Genomic DNA, 16,237 nt, shown 5'->3' on the forward strand with positions numbered 1-16,237 from the left:
AATCTGGCTGCACACCCTTCTATGAGACTACCACTTGGCGCCCTGTACAAACACCTCATAACGGGTCCTTCAAGGGGTCAAAGACAACATGCGTTGATTGCGACATTTTTTCTTAATCGTTCTCAAATGACTTACCTGGAAACTAAGGTTAAAAAAATCAAAAAAGATAAGCGAAGCAGGACATGTAGCCACTTTCGGACAATTCTATTGCAGAGTTCAAAAGAGTTAACCTCATTATTGGCCAACAGTCATGCGGTCAGGGCCCTAAGCAGTGCTTGTCTCATTTAATATGCTTAATTGCATCAGAGATGACTTGTACTGACTAGTGTGGGTGTTAAAAAGGCCACTTTACAAGCTACAGACGTAGTGGTATTTCCTGGTTGGAAAGACTATTTGATGATATAAGGCTATTCCTTGATGATGCTCTGATGAAATATCTGCAAATGAAAAGACCCAGCTGTATTCTTGTAACGCAGATGGCATTGTATCGTCTTGTGTGAATGTGAAGCACGCACAGTGTGCCAGGGAGGGTTTCCATACACAGGAAACAAGTCTGACACTCCTGAAATGGACATGTGCAAAAGCAGGCACACGCAGCTGTTTGCTATCGGTTTACAGCCAATTCACAGCAATAATAGGGGTGCGGAAAGACTGTAGTGGATGCAAAGATTGTATTTATAGTTTCTGGAGAGGAACCCAAATTCATTTCTAAGAGATTCAAGTGAGGGTATTTGGACCTAAAAATGTTTTTTTCTTTGTAAATATTTTTTAGCCGATGGCTAATGCAGCCTATAATTCACATGTGTGTGACATTGCGTCCCAAAGCGACACACAGACTCACAGGGGCATGATTTATGCTGGCTGCCACTGTTTAGGGCTTCTCTCAGGTGGAACAATGTCACTTCTGCACACTGCTGTGCTGCTAATTGGACGCTTTGCATATCTAACGAGGCTAATACAGCCACCACTTCACCACATCACTCCAGAGCCATGAGGGAAAATAGGACAGAAGGTGTATGTGCATGTGTGTGTGTGTGTGTGTGATGCCCAGAAAGAGTACCATCCCTGTTCCCTGGGACCACACTTCTATTTCTATTTCTCCCAGTTTCAGGGTTTCTGGTTACCAAGTCAAATTTAACACTTTAAAGACCATTAGAATTAAATTTAAGACTACTGGTATCACACCATACAAAAAAGAAAAGGAAATGGAGAGGCATAAAATGAATTTCATGTTGCATAAAAGCTTCAAATACGATGTTGGTAACTGACTCAAACCAAAGCCCTAGCCTATGGTACCCATGCGGAAGGAGATTTGCGCAATAATACGAAAGCTGATTGGCTGCATATAAGTTGCATGTTGGTCTCATTTTTTGTCAATAATACAGCGAATTACATTTGGGCTCGCAAAAGAAAGAACTACAATACCACGAAATAAAAAACAAAAAAAAACAACTTTCTAAGTGTTAGAGAGCCTTAGAGGTAGGGGTACATAGACGTAGGAAAATTAAGACCTGTTAAAACTGATAAGACCTAGAAAAAACCTGAAGACTTTAAGACCTAAAGTTGTGAATTTGAAAATATGGATTTTTTTTTAGAGTTGCTCTTTAGAGTTTGCTCTTTAGAGTTGCTTATCGTCTCCTCCACTTTTTCTTTTATGGACTTTGCTCTTGTTTTTTCCTCTCTGTTCTCTCTGTCTCTGGCCGTCGTTCTCTCCATCCCCAAGGCAAAATGAGACAAAGGCTTTACCAGGTTAGAGTATTTTTGCCTTAATAGCATCCAGACCAGACAGCTGTGTCTCCCATAAGGAGGAGAAGAGAACAAGGACGAAAAACTAAAATTCAGAAATTGAATTAAAAAACCATTGTCCACGAAAAGAGAGTGAGCAGAAGGCAAAGCTCTCCATCTACCGGTCAGTGTTCCTTTCTACCCTCCACTATGGTCATGAAGGCTGGGTCATGACCAAAAGAACAGAAATGGGTTTCCTAAGGAGGGGGGCTGGCGTCTCCTCAGAGATAGGGTGAGGAAGTTCAGTCATCGAGAGGAGCTCGGAGTAGAGCCGCTGCTCCTTCGCGTCAAAAGGAGCCAGTTGAGGTGGGCATCTGTAAGGATTCCTCCTGGGGCCTCCTAGGGAGGTGTTCCAAGCACATCCAGCTGGAAGGAGGCCTCGGGGAAGACCCAGGTGGCGGGATTATAACTCCAACCTGGCTGGGAACACCTCGGGATCTCCAGTCGGAGCTGGTTGATGTGGCTTGGGAAAGGGAAGTTTGGGGTACCTGTGGAGCTGCTGGCCCAGCGACCCAATCACCGATAAGCGGATGAAGAGATGGATGGAATTAAGAAGAAGAGAAAAATTTAAAATAATGACAAAACACACACAAAACCTGCATTATACGAAAAATGCAAACTACCGTGGTTTGTCTTTTGGCTGTACCCAGCTCTAGTCTGACACAAAGGAAAGGTTGAAATTGTCTATGTAATTAGAGACGTCCCCATGTTTTATAGAACCTGTGGGTGTAAAGCCCTTGATGGTGTGCCCTTTTTTTTAATTTTCATAAAAGAAAAGATGTGTTTAATCAGGGAAATGAATAAAGGGGCATTTGAAGACTTCACCTCAGGAAAATGAAACGTGTGATAATGCAATGCTTGTGTGAGAGAGGGGTACTGTAGGCGGAGAACACTGAAACAAAACAGTATAAGGAGAGGTAGAAATTGTCAGTTCCAAGACATCTGAAAGGACAGAACAGCAGTGTGTTGCCAAGGATCAGGTGATGAGTGACCACCACCAACTCAAGCGGGAAAAACCAATAAGATACATCTTTGATGGACTACACTCAAATTTCAGTTTATGCAACTTGGGTTTATTTTTGTAGCGAAGGAGCAGCGGCTCTACTCCAAGCTCTCTCGGAGACTGAACTTCTTCACCCTATCTCTAGGGCGACCCCCTCCTGAGGAAACCCATTTCTCGTTCTTTGGTCATGACCCAGCCTTCATTACCATAAGTGAGGGTAGAAAGGAACACTGATTGATGAAAAAAGTTGAACATCGACATTCTCGTCCCTCCCCCTTTCTGCTTAAAGCACAAACTGTCTCCTAAACCCTCCCCCACAAAGGAGAACAATGAGTCTGCGTGAGTAGTGATTGACACGCAGTTAGACACCCCCCGGCCTTGATTGGTGCATCTGAACAGGGAGTGTGGATTTTTGCAAATAGCACTACAGGCTGTAGGTGGTGCCAGAGGAGCCTTGTTTCTAGAGATGCCCGAGATCTTAGCAATAATTGGTGAGCTCAGTTGCAATATAAAAGTAATGCCCTTTTTTTGCCAAACTACATTCAAACTTGGGGGGGAAAAATTCTGATGTTTGTGAAATAAGTTAGAAACATTGTCACTCTGTGATTACAGCGAGCCCTGTTGCCTTATCAGGAAGTAACATGTGGTGCTGAATGATAACCATGACACTAAACCATCTGAGAAGAAAAGTGGGAAATCATGGGATTTGACACCGTGCATTTCCATTGTTTTCTGCACTTTAGGGACTTGCGACAAAGAATAAAAATTCTTAAAAGTCAAGTTATACAGAGAGGAAAAAATGCATCAAACCAATTTGTAAATGCCCTAACGATGCTTCAGGGTCAGATCACTACACCAGATCTAGTGATGTTCAGAGATGCTTAAGCCACATTAATAATATACAAATTAAGTTTAGCAGAAACCTAGAGCCATTACAAATGAAACAGACACCAGTATAGTGTTCAGTCCATGGCAGCAGACGCACTTTGTCCCCTTCTTTCCTCTGTGCCATGTATGTTTGCTTTATGCTACCACATTCAGTCAATTCATCCACCCATCCCTTTCTCTTACACAGCTTCAACTCTCCCTATTCCCTGCCTTCTGTCTATCCTACTCTTCCCTTGTGCTATCATCGGTCCATCTGTTCTGCCTCCCTCCCCCCCTTCCCCCCGCACCCACCTTCCTGTCAATGCTGTCTGTTGCCATTACTCTCCTGCTCCTATACATTACAGCTGCTGTCAGTCGTGAGATGCAGACCCGGCTACATGTGCATTTCTGCCCTCCATCGTCAAGGTGATCTGATCCCAGATCCCGCCCAAAGTGGATCGAGCCTGCAGTCAGGAGCTGTGTTCAAAACGTTCCCTATCAAGAAATAGTGTCCTAGTGGTGTGCGCCATTTTGTAGTGGTGTGGAATTCTCCACAAACATCATTCACTATATATTCCACTATAAATAACCACAATGCACAGTAATTTGAGTGTACACTGTACAATACTGTATACCTACATTTTACCTTATAACACACTGTGGTTGTCCTTTCCCGGTGGAGAAGAAGCAGAAGCACCTACAAAAAGAAGTAAAAATACTCAATGCAGAAAAATCCTACTTTACAAACTGGAAATGATCCGAACAGTTTGTGTTTAATGGTCTAATCATTTCAGCTGGACTGTAGGCCTATATATGTTTGTAGTTCATTAATAAAACATTGATTTTATAAACTACATGTGTTTTGTAGAAACATGTGTTTTTTTTTTTTCACATCACTCGTTTTCTTACTGTCTGTTCAATATAAAGAACAACTCCTCCAACCCATACCGCCTATAGCCCGTTGTCCCTGCCCTCTTATACAACCACATCTAAACCAAGTCAGTCGTGGTTTGAAGTGTGATGGTTGCAATTTAAAGACGTCTTGAACATTGTAAAACAGTTGTGTCTTAATGACTACTCAAGCGCTTTTACACAGTACGTACTGTACATAGGTCACCATTCACACACTGGGGCTGCTGTAGGAGGTGCCACCTGCTGTCAGAAACCCTCACACACATTTACCCTCTGATGCGCAGGCAACCGCTTTACCACTGAGCCACAGCCACCACCACGTTATGTTAGGCACTACTGCTAGAAACTACCAGTTAAGTTTAGTAAAAAATCTGGTTAGGGTAAGGGTGGTGGGTTAGTGGTGCTCATTAAGTTAAAAACAAACTCATTTGTTTTTATTTTATTTGTGGCACTTTCCCCACCTCAACCTGGTGTGATAAAGTATTTATGGACTTAACTAATCATTGCACCTACAATAATGTAGCTGTCCTCAATTTAATTATCCTGTACATCTCATCTGTGGTTGTTCTGCATCCACCGTGTGTGATGTGTGTCTTAGGTGTGTGTGTGCGTCAGGGGAACGGAGCAGCCCCGCCCGCTGCAGAGAGCCGACGGGACTGAAAAGCAGCAAGTTTCAGCGACTTTGTAGTGAAAAAAACGTTAAAGCATACATGATGTAAAATGCGTAATGTTGGCAGAACGTCTCTCGTGTGCGTTTTGTTGGATAATGTGAGATGTTAAGTCACACGCGTTCGTCTTCATATCAAAACAAGGAATGAATTTGACTCGTTCACACTCCCGATTGGTCAGTGGCTGCACGTGGGACTGCTGGGATTGTCCGAGTAATGAAAATGCGATAGGGGGCCCTGATTGGTCCGGCCAGTAAGCAACTGGGTACCTCCGCTTACCGTAGTTACGCGTCTGAATACTACATACTCAGTGGCTACCAGTCAACGTGGCAGGTAGATGACAGTGTTACCGCCCATTGCAAAATTCCCCCGCATTTGGCAGGTGGGCGGGTGTTTAATTCAGGCCTGATCGTCCGTCACTGGGAAGGATGGAAGACCAGATCAATGTTTTGTCTTTTTATTTTGTTTAAGATTATGTTTGGGCATTTTTAGGCATTTGACAGGGCAGTGAGCTATCTGGGCGCCAATGTTTCACCTTTGACGTAAAATTCTTCTATCTCAGCTGGGTCCTCTTCTCACTGATTGTTCCTCATCAGCTGATTCTTCATCTCATCAAACTTCCACATTTCAGCTTACATTCTACCTCTTCTGTTGATTCTTCCATCATAGGTGCACAGCTCCACTTTGATACTCTTCATACCAGCTTAGGTTCTACCTCATCATCAGTTCATAAAATTCCTTTAATTTCTAGTCATCTTCCATTTTGCTGCAGGCAATGTGGGGGCGTCTTCAGAGGGCAAAGTAGCATCTGGTCTGTATGTTGGATCATAACTCATCATCATAATCTTCCTCCTTCTGACCTCAGTGGTTAGATGGTGCCTGCCAATTGGAAGGTTGGCGGGTAGATCCCTGGCCCTGTAGTCCCAGTTGAAGGGTCCTTGGGCAAGACATGAACCCTCGAGTTGCCCCATGTGCTGCACCATGGAGTGAATGTGTGTGAGTGTGTATAGGTGGCAGGTGGCACCTTGTACGGCAGCCCCGGCACAGTGTATGAGATGTGTGTGAATGATGAATATTTCCTGTATGATGTAAAAGCGCTTTGAGTAGTTGTTGACACTAGAAAAGCGCTATATAAATACAGTACATTTAACAGGAGTTATAAATTCAGTAAAACACCCATGATCCAATCAAATTACTATTATTATATCATTACTGTTTTATCATTAAGAGCTTTGTGTAAACAAACACCATTTTCCGAGCATTTGATGAATAAAAAGACATATTTTGATGGCAAAGATTTGATGGGGTCAGAAAGACCCCAGGAAAACACAAGAGTTAAGATTGAAACTCCCATTAGCTAAATCTACTGGTGTCTGATATTTGATAGAATATTTACTGTAAAAACTCACAGCAAAAAACACTGACATCATATAACTGCATGACAGGGCTTTATGAGTGATGAGAGTCTGCCGCTGCTTTTGTGAACTGTGATGTGATAAATGCTGATATCACATCTTCTTGTGTGCAGCACTGACTGATGATGTCACAGCCGCTAATGGCCCGTATTAATATCAGCGGCAGGGCGCCTCCCTTAGTGTAATGGGGTGATAATGATGATGATAGTTTCAACACAGAGTGACAGCAGCAGCCAGCTGTAAATGATGATCCAGCAACTCCGGGGGTCTTTATCCTATTCCCCGCAGGAAATATTTACCCATAATCCCCCAGGGACCTGCAGTGACTGTACACATATACAGTGAAACAGTAAATTGAGATTTCAAATTTGTTGATTCCAGGAAAGGCGCTGCTTGTTGCATCTTTTCTCCGAAAAGATGGAATACTGTTTGCACTGTCAGGAGGATAAACAGGATTAAATATTCAGTTTACTAAGGTTGCTGAATAAAAATCTGGCCATAGATTTGAAATACTGGTAATGCTTTAGATTACAGCCCACAATGTGGAGGGTAATTACCCCGGGATAAGGGTGTACCAGTACATTACCTACCAATACTTGTGTGCCTGAGCATCACTTCTGTTCTCCCTGCTGAATCATTATATAGGCTATATGGACTTGAGTGAAAACCCAAGATTTTATTACATTACCTGTAAAAGGTTTAAACTACAACTTGTTGTTGTGACAGAAACCAATTGATTCAGACAGATGAGATATTAATAAATGAACAAGGACATGCATAATAGCCTACGATACAGTGTGTTTACGATCCAAAACACTTAAAATTTCTGAGAACATAAAACACTTTTACAACACAAAAGGGTGATAATGTAATACTGACAGCTAGTGTTATAATAGTTACTGCAGTGCAAATTCAAAATACTGGAGAGAGCCATCTCCCCCGCCCCTCCTCCCAGACTCGAAGTCCACAGCACAGCGGAGTAGCTAACGTTAGATTCAGATCAGAAGCCTGTGCTAACACAGAGCTCTGTACACTGACACGCATTCTTTTTCGGTATGTGTTTGTATATGGGTGTGTGTGTGTGTGTGTGTGTGTGCAGGGAGAGAGAGAGAAAGAGAGAGAGAGAGAGAACAAAACATTTTAGAGTTGTCTTTCGTCAAGATATCGCATGTGATACCACCACAGTCATGACGGCGGTTCTGTCTTGTCTCGTCATTTATTGTTAACAGAGTTTACATTTCATGTGCATTTTCATATAGGCAGATATTAACGTTGAAGTATGGATTTGATTCGCACCGTAAATTTGTCGACGATATAGCTATTTGTATTACAAGAAGCTTTTTATGGTTCTTTCAATCATAGATTTCCATTTGTTATCCAAACAATGTCAAACTTGGCACTGCACACACTCTTGCCCTAACAGGAAACCTGTCTAGTCTGAAACGGTTTGAGAAAGATGTGAGTAACAAAGAGAAGACTGTAGCGCAATAGATAGCCTATTGAATGAAAATGAAACTTGATGATACAGAAGAACAAACCATTTTGTGGAATGATGCATCATCATTGCACCAATGTGACTCAAAAACAGTTTCTGGTAGTCTCCCATGAGCAGGACCACGTCTTGTCTGAGCTGGTGGGCTTTGCATGTGTTTGGATTCTGAAACTTCAGTTTTAAATTTGGGAATTGTCCTTTGTTGTCCAAAGTCAAAGACAGTCCAAAGTAGTGCTGCTTTGGACCTTTGTGGGGTAGAGGTGTATTTCAATGTAGCTGCCAGAGCTCCGCTGCTTTCTTCGACCCCCTCTGTCTCTGGTCCTGCTGTGCTCACCAGTGTGCAGTGTGAGGAGGGGGGGGGAGGCTAGCGGTGAGACGGCAAAAACCAGTATAGCTTCTTTTACAAATTAAAAATTAACGATAGATATTAAACGATAGCTTTTGCATCTCTAATCCCCAACAAATAATATACATTTTTTTAAAGGCGCCTTTCTCAGCACCCAAGGACGCGTGCAGAGTATACGTAAGACATTTTAAAAACAGCAAAAAATAATACACAACAATAACAGAAAAGGCAGAGCATAGAGATTCAAGTGGAATTGGCAGTTTTAAACTGATGTGTTTGTGTTGTGATTGAATGGGGAATGAATCGACGTTTTTAAGTTGGGGTGGTGATGAGTTCCAGAGACGGGGACAGTTGTCCCGTTATGCTCTTTGGAACTCCAGATCCACTACCGACCTGGCAAACTGCATAGGGCAGTACAGCCGGTAGAGAGATGCAGAAGTGCCGTTCACCTGTTACGGGTTGATGAACCACTGAAACGATTTGGGAACATCATTTAAGTACAAAAAGTTCTCTGGTGTTGCTATATCTGATGATGCATTGTGGTCATTGTTGGATTTAAAACAGTAAATATATACATATTGGACCTTTAAAAAACAAAAAAAAACAAACGATGATCTAACAAAAAATGCATTCATTTATCATTAACTTTAGATAGCTTTAGTCTTATATGATTTAACAGGACGAGGAGGAGACAGTGTGGGATTTATAAACATGTAAACTGTCTGTATGGATCATAGTATCAAGGTGAGTTACATAATAGCACGTTTGGGCACCGGGTAATCAATGTTTATCTGCTGAAATAACATTTGACAAATCAAACGAGTTAATGACAAAGCACATCATGGCTGCACTCCATCTGCATTTGAGTCATCTTTTAGTTGACATGTTTAATATGAAAATAGTTATTATTTCAAAATGATCTGTTATGTTATGCAGGCTTGTTATCGTTTTCAATAAATAGTTAAACCTTTGTCTGAAGCAGGTTCTGGACTAACAGACTCTCCTCACAGAAAAAGTTTTTTTTTATTTGTATTTCCATAATTATAAATACAGTGATTTATTTTTAAGGTGTGTTTTAGTCATTTTTAAATGATCTTTGTAAAGAGGGTGTATCTTAAAACTAAAAGAAGAAGAATGGAGGAACCAACACTGCTTTTGATTTACAGCCCGCCTCCCGAAGTTATCATGTATAGTGTAAACAAGGGGGATCTCTTCATTGTGAGTCATACTTGTGTTTCATCTTTCTATATTTTCCTTGGATGAAAGGAGAAGAGCGCCACAACTGAAAAAAAGGTAAAACACTTGAGAGAGCTGTAATTTTTGGTCTGGTGGAGGAAGACTTACAGTACTTTAACCACTTCAAATGTCTCAGATGACCCTAAACACATGTGAGCGAGCTCTAGGGTGGGTGAGTGCTGTCTGTGTGGCTACGATAACTGAAACAGTCTTTAGAGGCCCACAGTCTCTATGACTATAATCGTCCTGGTCTTTTGTTTGGAAGGAAATGCACAAATGCCCCCCATAGCTAATTGAATCCCACCCAAATTATAAATGAACATGTAGTTTGCCGTTTTTTTAGAAATAGGGTAATTTGAAAACAAACAAAAAGTTTATATTTATGAAGTGATTCAGAAGTCATTTCATCACTCCATCTACTCTGAAACGAATAAAGAAATAGGTACCCCATCACGTAAAAATAACTACAGTATTGGTACCTAGTAGGTAAAAAACTAACCAGTATAATTTCTTTTTAATTTCCCCAAATGTCCAGCTTATCCAGTAGGTTATACACCATGTAATAATAGAGTAGGTCCAAAATAACTACAGTACAGGTAAAAAAATAACTACAGTAAAAGTTCTTTGTAAGATCCCAATTATCAGCCCCTTATTCCATAACTTTAGCTTGATCCCTAGAACCTACATGTAAGTATATAGTGTACATACTGTAGCAGTACACCCATCATTTCCAAGTAATGCTGTAGGTGTGTGCTGTAATCTAAAAATAAATACAGTCCCTGAAGTTTTGTAGGCAGGATTTAGACTGTGGATGACAGTAGCAATAGATGAAATGGCCCAAAAAAAGTTATCATGCTAATGTTAGTGGACTTAAAAAAGTCAATTATTGAATCTGCTTATTTCTTCGGCTGAGGGTAAGGTGTTTGTGTCTACCAGTGTTGTAGTTCTTGAGTACTTTGAAATTGGTTACCAGGAAAGTAACCCTCCCTGCCCCCTTACACACACTCCCAAGAAAATGAATGCGGGAAACAGGAGAAGCTCGCACAGACCAAAATGTGGTCTGGGTCTGTGGCTCGATACACTCTGGTCTTGGAGATGACTTTGTCTCGGTTTAGGTGGTCTCTTACTACAAGTGATGTCATGTGATGGAGTACGTCGGACACTGCTGATTGGTTAGGGCAAAAGTAATCCCCACACTAAATGAGGATGTGAAATAAAATCCTTCTCAGTCTAGCAGATTATGCTAGTTTCTCCTCATACAGACTAAAAGCAATTTATAAAACAAAAAAGCAAAAATGACAACAACTAACATGTATAAATGAATGACTCTGTGCCTGTTTGGAACAAAGGGACGTGATGTTAATTCCTTTAAGGCGTCTCTGTGCTGGCGTCAACAGGATGGTGGCTTCATAAAACCTAATGCCAACAGGGGCCGTGGTGATTCACATGAGCTGCATCGATCTGAGCTGTCTAAGCACACAACGAATTGATAGAGCTGTAACAACATTCTACCAATTCAGCTCTAAGTTTCGCCAAGCCACCTGTTAAAGGATGACTCATGCTGTCAATACTAGTGGGGAGAGATGCCCCCCCATGGTAGCTACTGCTGGGATAGTAACCATTATTATGGCGCAGTTTATCTCGCGCCCCCCACACGCACCACACACACACAGTGAGAAAGTAAGAGAAATCCCTTAATTGACCGAGAACACAAGCCACATGTGTGTTGCATATTGCTGAATGAAATCTTAACTGTCGACGTGACCTTTGACCAAGGGGAGGAGTTTGCATAGAAATCAAGGGTGTAGAGCAATTCTACTACTGTAGCCTATTGTTATTTAGTGCGTGTCAGTAACACGTTACATTTTTTTACGCAAGATTAACGTTCTTTTTGACCTAGCAACTTTGTAATTTTTCACAAGCTGTTGCAACAACAACCACAGTGGATCTAGCTAGACCGGAAAAAAAAAACAAAAGGCACGCCACACACACTTTTTGGGCTTACGAACTGGCCAAAGAGTAGTAACGTTATGTTTTGATTGGATGGGAAGCGTGACACGCCAAAATGGACGCCAATAAGATTCTGAATGGAAAGTTTAAAAGTAGCCAATGTTCCATCGACAAGACCAAAATGATCTGTGTGTTTAGTTGTTGTGAACTGAGCTATCATCGCAGCACATCAGTCTGAATACCACTTGATGGACAAGCACACAACTGATGCGACCTCTCGCGAACCCCCGGCAAAGTAGTTTTTCTCCTTTATTAACGGATAGTGTTACACTGTGTGAGAGATTATTTGCTCCAAGTGAGAATGTTAGAGTGCAATTGAACCTACAGTAGGCTACATGCCAGTGTTGTTTTCAATTAAAAAAACATTTGACCAAAGCAAGAAGCTCCATGTCCTTGTTGACCATGTTGATAAGAGCATAAAATGAGAAAAAAACATTGGGACAAAAGAAGTCAGGGACATTTTGAATAGATAAAAACGTGCAATCAATTGTGAGTTAACTATGACATTATTGCATAATCACTATTAAATATTTTAATGCGTGACAGCACTAGTTTATTTCATAAATCCTAGGGCGCACGTGCCGTCATTATGGCTGATTGCTTGTTCCAGTATTTTTACCACACAACTTTATCTACTACAGTGTCTGGGTCATCTAAAATTGTGCGAGTCCCCTTTTTCGACTAGCCATCACACATCGAGTAGTGAGTGTTCCAGGCGGGAAGGCAGGCTGGATAATGTAAGCAAACCGCCGGCAACAAAACAACGTGCTGGACATTGACCTTGTAGAAATATGAGGAACAGTTAACTATAGTCCTCAGAAATCCACCGGAGTTTAGAATGCCAAAAGAAAGGAAGCCCTAGGCAACCTATATCCGGTTAAATAAGGGAGATATCTGTCTGGAAGTAAAGCTAACACATAACATCGGCATAATGTTAGATAGTGTCAGATCCCACAATCTTTCCATTATTCCTGCTGATTCCTCACATCTGTATTCACTTTTGTCTTCATGAACGCCAGTTTAAAGCCCAGTTATAAGCCCAGAATATCTCCACCAGCAGTTTAGGCATTTTTATGCTGTGCTAGCAGACTGAATTGACAAGGAGGAACCTTCACGCAATACAAGTCAATGGAGAGCGCAGAGTTCTTTCCCCTCCTGGGGGTGCGGGACTTAAATACGCTCTGTCTAGTACATTTGAGAAATGTGCACAAGGAAAGAAATCAAAGGGACATAACTGAAGTGCTACAAGGTAATTTACCTCCACATCCTCAGAAGCTAGGGTGGCAGTGTCTGCCAGTATGGTCACCAAAACAAGAGTCATAATCCACGAAAAGCTGGCCATTAAAGTACCAATTGAAGTACCTTAAGGAGAGCATGAAATGAAAATGATCTTCCAGAAATGAAGATGAAGGAGAGAGAGATGCCTCAAATATCACAACAATGCTTGAATCTGAAATACAAACACTATAGTTTATTAAATCATTTTGGATGTTTTGGTGTTTCTTTAATATACCAGACAAATACCCCTACTTTTAAAATACAGTAATTTGCTCATTGCATTTGAAAATGTATCAGATCCAGATGACAAGGTAATGTAAAAAATGAAATATGCAAAAGCTTCTTGTAGGCAAGTCCTTCTGTGTGGTCTGTTGTAAATGGGGGTCCATCTAGATTGTCATCTTCCCGTATCGGGGATCTGGGCTTCCATGCTGTCAGGTAGTTGTAAAGAACGGCTGTTGCAATGATAACAGTGCAGCATCTTCTTGGTTGGAATCTAAGTGTTTTGAAGGCATTGAAAGCGATCTTCCAAACCCCAAACATGTGTCTACTAGTTCCCTAGTACGCATATGAGCCTGGTTGTAGCGCCTTTGCTCAGTTGTTGTGGGTGCAAGTAAGGTGGGAAACAGAAAATTCTTCTGAGCATCCCCACTGTCACCAAGCAATATTCCCTGTGACCTCTCATTAAAAATGAGAACACAGAGATGAGTTACTGCAGATCCCGGAATCATAAGTTGCTCCTTTCCAACGTGCAACAATATTTAAAAACTGTATTGGGGAGTGCATTTTATGGAAATATGGTTTCCATCTATGCAGCCTACAACTCAGGAAGTTCCATATTCATAGAACTTTACCTTGTAGTTTGCCTGAGTTGCGCATCAGGAACGTTTATGTTATGTCTTCTCAATTCACAAATAGCCAAGACTTTACATACTGTATGTTACTGCACCACATAAGTCCCAGTTTTTCTGTTAAAGGTGCAAAAATGTAAAGTTATGAGCACCTGCAGACAAACTGCTACAGGCCGTCCTATTTGGGTAACAAATGTAAGCCTTGGTTCCAAGTGAAATAAGATCCACAGCATTTACTTGTGGATTCAAAAACAATCTCCAAAACTAATTTCATAGAGCAATGCAATGGGTCCCTTCTGTGAGCAAGAACTGGCCTACCTGGTGGTATTTGTTGTTCTTCATTGACATCTCCAATTATTCCATGTGTCTTCTTTAACAAACAACTTTAAACTGAAGTCAAACCTTCTTCCTCGTTAAATTCAGGCTTTAATTTAGTCCTGAAGTATCTCTAATCTTCTCTCAGAAATCAGCTTAGTTTCTCCAGGACTAGGCCAAGTCTAGGACTATTTTACAACATGACCAAGAAGTAGATTTCTGTTAGTCAGCGTTAAAAGACCTTTCAGTCTAGGATTAGCTTTAATCGCTGTCTGGGAAAACGCCCCACTGAGGCTTTGACCAATAGTTGTCAGAAGTTGCATGTGACCCGCAGATTAATTGCAAAGTTTAACCTTGATATAGTGTGAAATAATTCAGAAAAATCTCTATGGAGAGTTAGGGGTAGGCAATTCAATTTTCTGTTCATATGAATGCTGCATGTAAAATCATTTTGATGTCAGTCACGGCTACTGGAAAAGCGGAAGAACTTGAAAAGCGTGGAAGGCTGCTACAGAGCTCTGCCGTATCATCGGCAGTTGGTAGTTGAGTTACACCGAGAACGGGGAGGTTTGACCTGGGTACAGGGCACCGCGAGCTTGCGTTTGTTTTGGTGACATGGCGATTAAGATTAGGCGTCAAACAGTGGCATTACGCGTTGAAGACAGTTAGTTTAGTTAAGTTTAGGAAAAAGATCGTGGTTTGGATTAAAACTAGGGCTGTCAAACGATTAACATTTTTTAGTTGATTAATCGCATAGTAATGGTGAGTAACTCACATTAATCGCATTTTTAAAATTCTATTTCAAATCCACTCCAATTGAAGTTGAATGAGATATCAAATGTAATGACACATTGTCATTCATACCAAATGTAATAATAAGTAAAAACTAGACCAATTGAGCTCAACTTGCTGTGTCTTGAGTTCAGCAGTATTAGGTGGGTATGTTTGAAGTGGCCAACACTTTGCGACATTTAGCAAGTCTACCGTCAAATGCACTGTTTTGTAGAGACAATGTGGACTGAGGTTGAATACTATGAGCCGTGCACGGACGGTGTTCGAATGGTAGCTGTTTCGAAGCTGCAAACATATTTCTAGCACTGTCTGTGTTCAGCGTGCTCACTTTCTCTTCAATGTTCCACTGACCCGCCACATCCATAAAATGACTGCGCAACGTCAGCATATGCCTCTCATCGTTCTCATTACAGTCAATGCATGCGAATGCAGCTTCCACTCCTGATCGATGTAATGAGCTGTGTACTCCAAGATAGCTATGATTACCTAGCGATGTCCAATAGTCACCAGTAAGCGCGACAGAAGCTGTGTGTCCAAATTCGTAGCTAGGGTGCCTTCTCTGTGTCATACCACCGTGTATCCTGGACATGACTGTGGCCCTGGATGGCAACTCGTAGTGAGGTCACCGGAGGCAATCCGGATAATATCACGGAGACCTTCGTCTCCACTATATAAACTGGTCTGCATGCTGTGGCTATCCATTTAGCTATAGCTTGGGTCAGTTACTGGAGGTCGACGTATCCATCGATCTGCTTCTAAAACGGCTGTCAAGGGTAATTTGTCGTACGTTACCGGAAGCAGAGCTTACGTGGGATCCGTGTGCTTGGCTTGCAAGTGATACCTCAGACTGGATGTACTTCGGTGATAACTAAACTCAGCTCGACAAATGCTACATATACCTTTTGTTTTGTCAAGTGTACTATCTTGGCAAGTTTTGAAAATAAACTTCCCATCCATTATCCCTTTTCTCCATATCAAATCTGTGTGCGTCTTTTCAATTGGCTGCACACCCTTCTATGAGACTACCACTTGGCGCCCTGTCAAACAACTCATAACGGGTCCAAGGGGTCAAAGACAACATGCGTGATTGCGACATTTTTTCTTAATCAAATTAATATATGGTTGCGTTAAACTCGTTATTATCGCGCTAATTTTGACAGCCCTAATTAAAACACTCCCAAGGAAAACGTATTTCCGTGAAGAAAGTCCTTTTTCCCCCTGGAAAGTGAACTCCACTCCCCAGCTTGAACGTGCTGTGATTTATAAA

At 41.5% G+C, this 16,237-nt stretch overlaps 1 protein-coding gene across 2 annotated transcripts in view; it reads right to left on the reverse strand.

Moving 5' to 3' along the window:
• b3gat2 (beta-1,3-glucuronyltransferase 2 (glucuronosyltransferase S)) overlaps positions 1-16,237 on the reverse strand; it is a 134,068-nt gene that overhangs the window by 40,003 nt on the left and 77,828 nt on the right. The gene's annotated exons all lie outside the window — the stretch shown is intronic.

The sequence above is a fragment of the Etheostoma spectabile genome, chromosome 10 (assembly GCF_008692095.1).
Source record: "Etheostoma spectabile isolate EspeVRDwgs_2016 chromosome 10, UIUC_Espe_1.0, whole genome shotgun sequence".
NCBI lineage: Eukaryota > Metazoa > Chordata > Actinopteri > Perciformes > Percidae > Etheostoma > Etheostoma spectabile.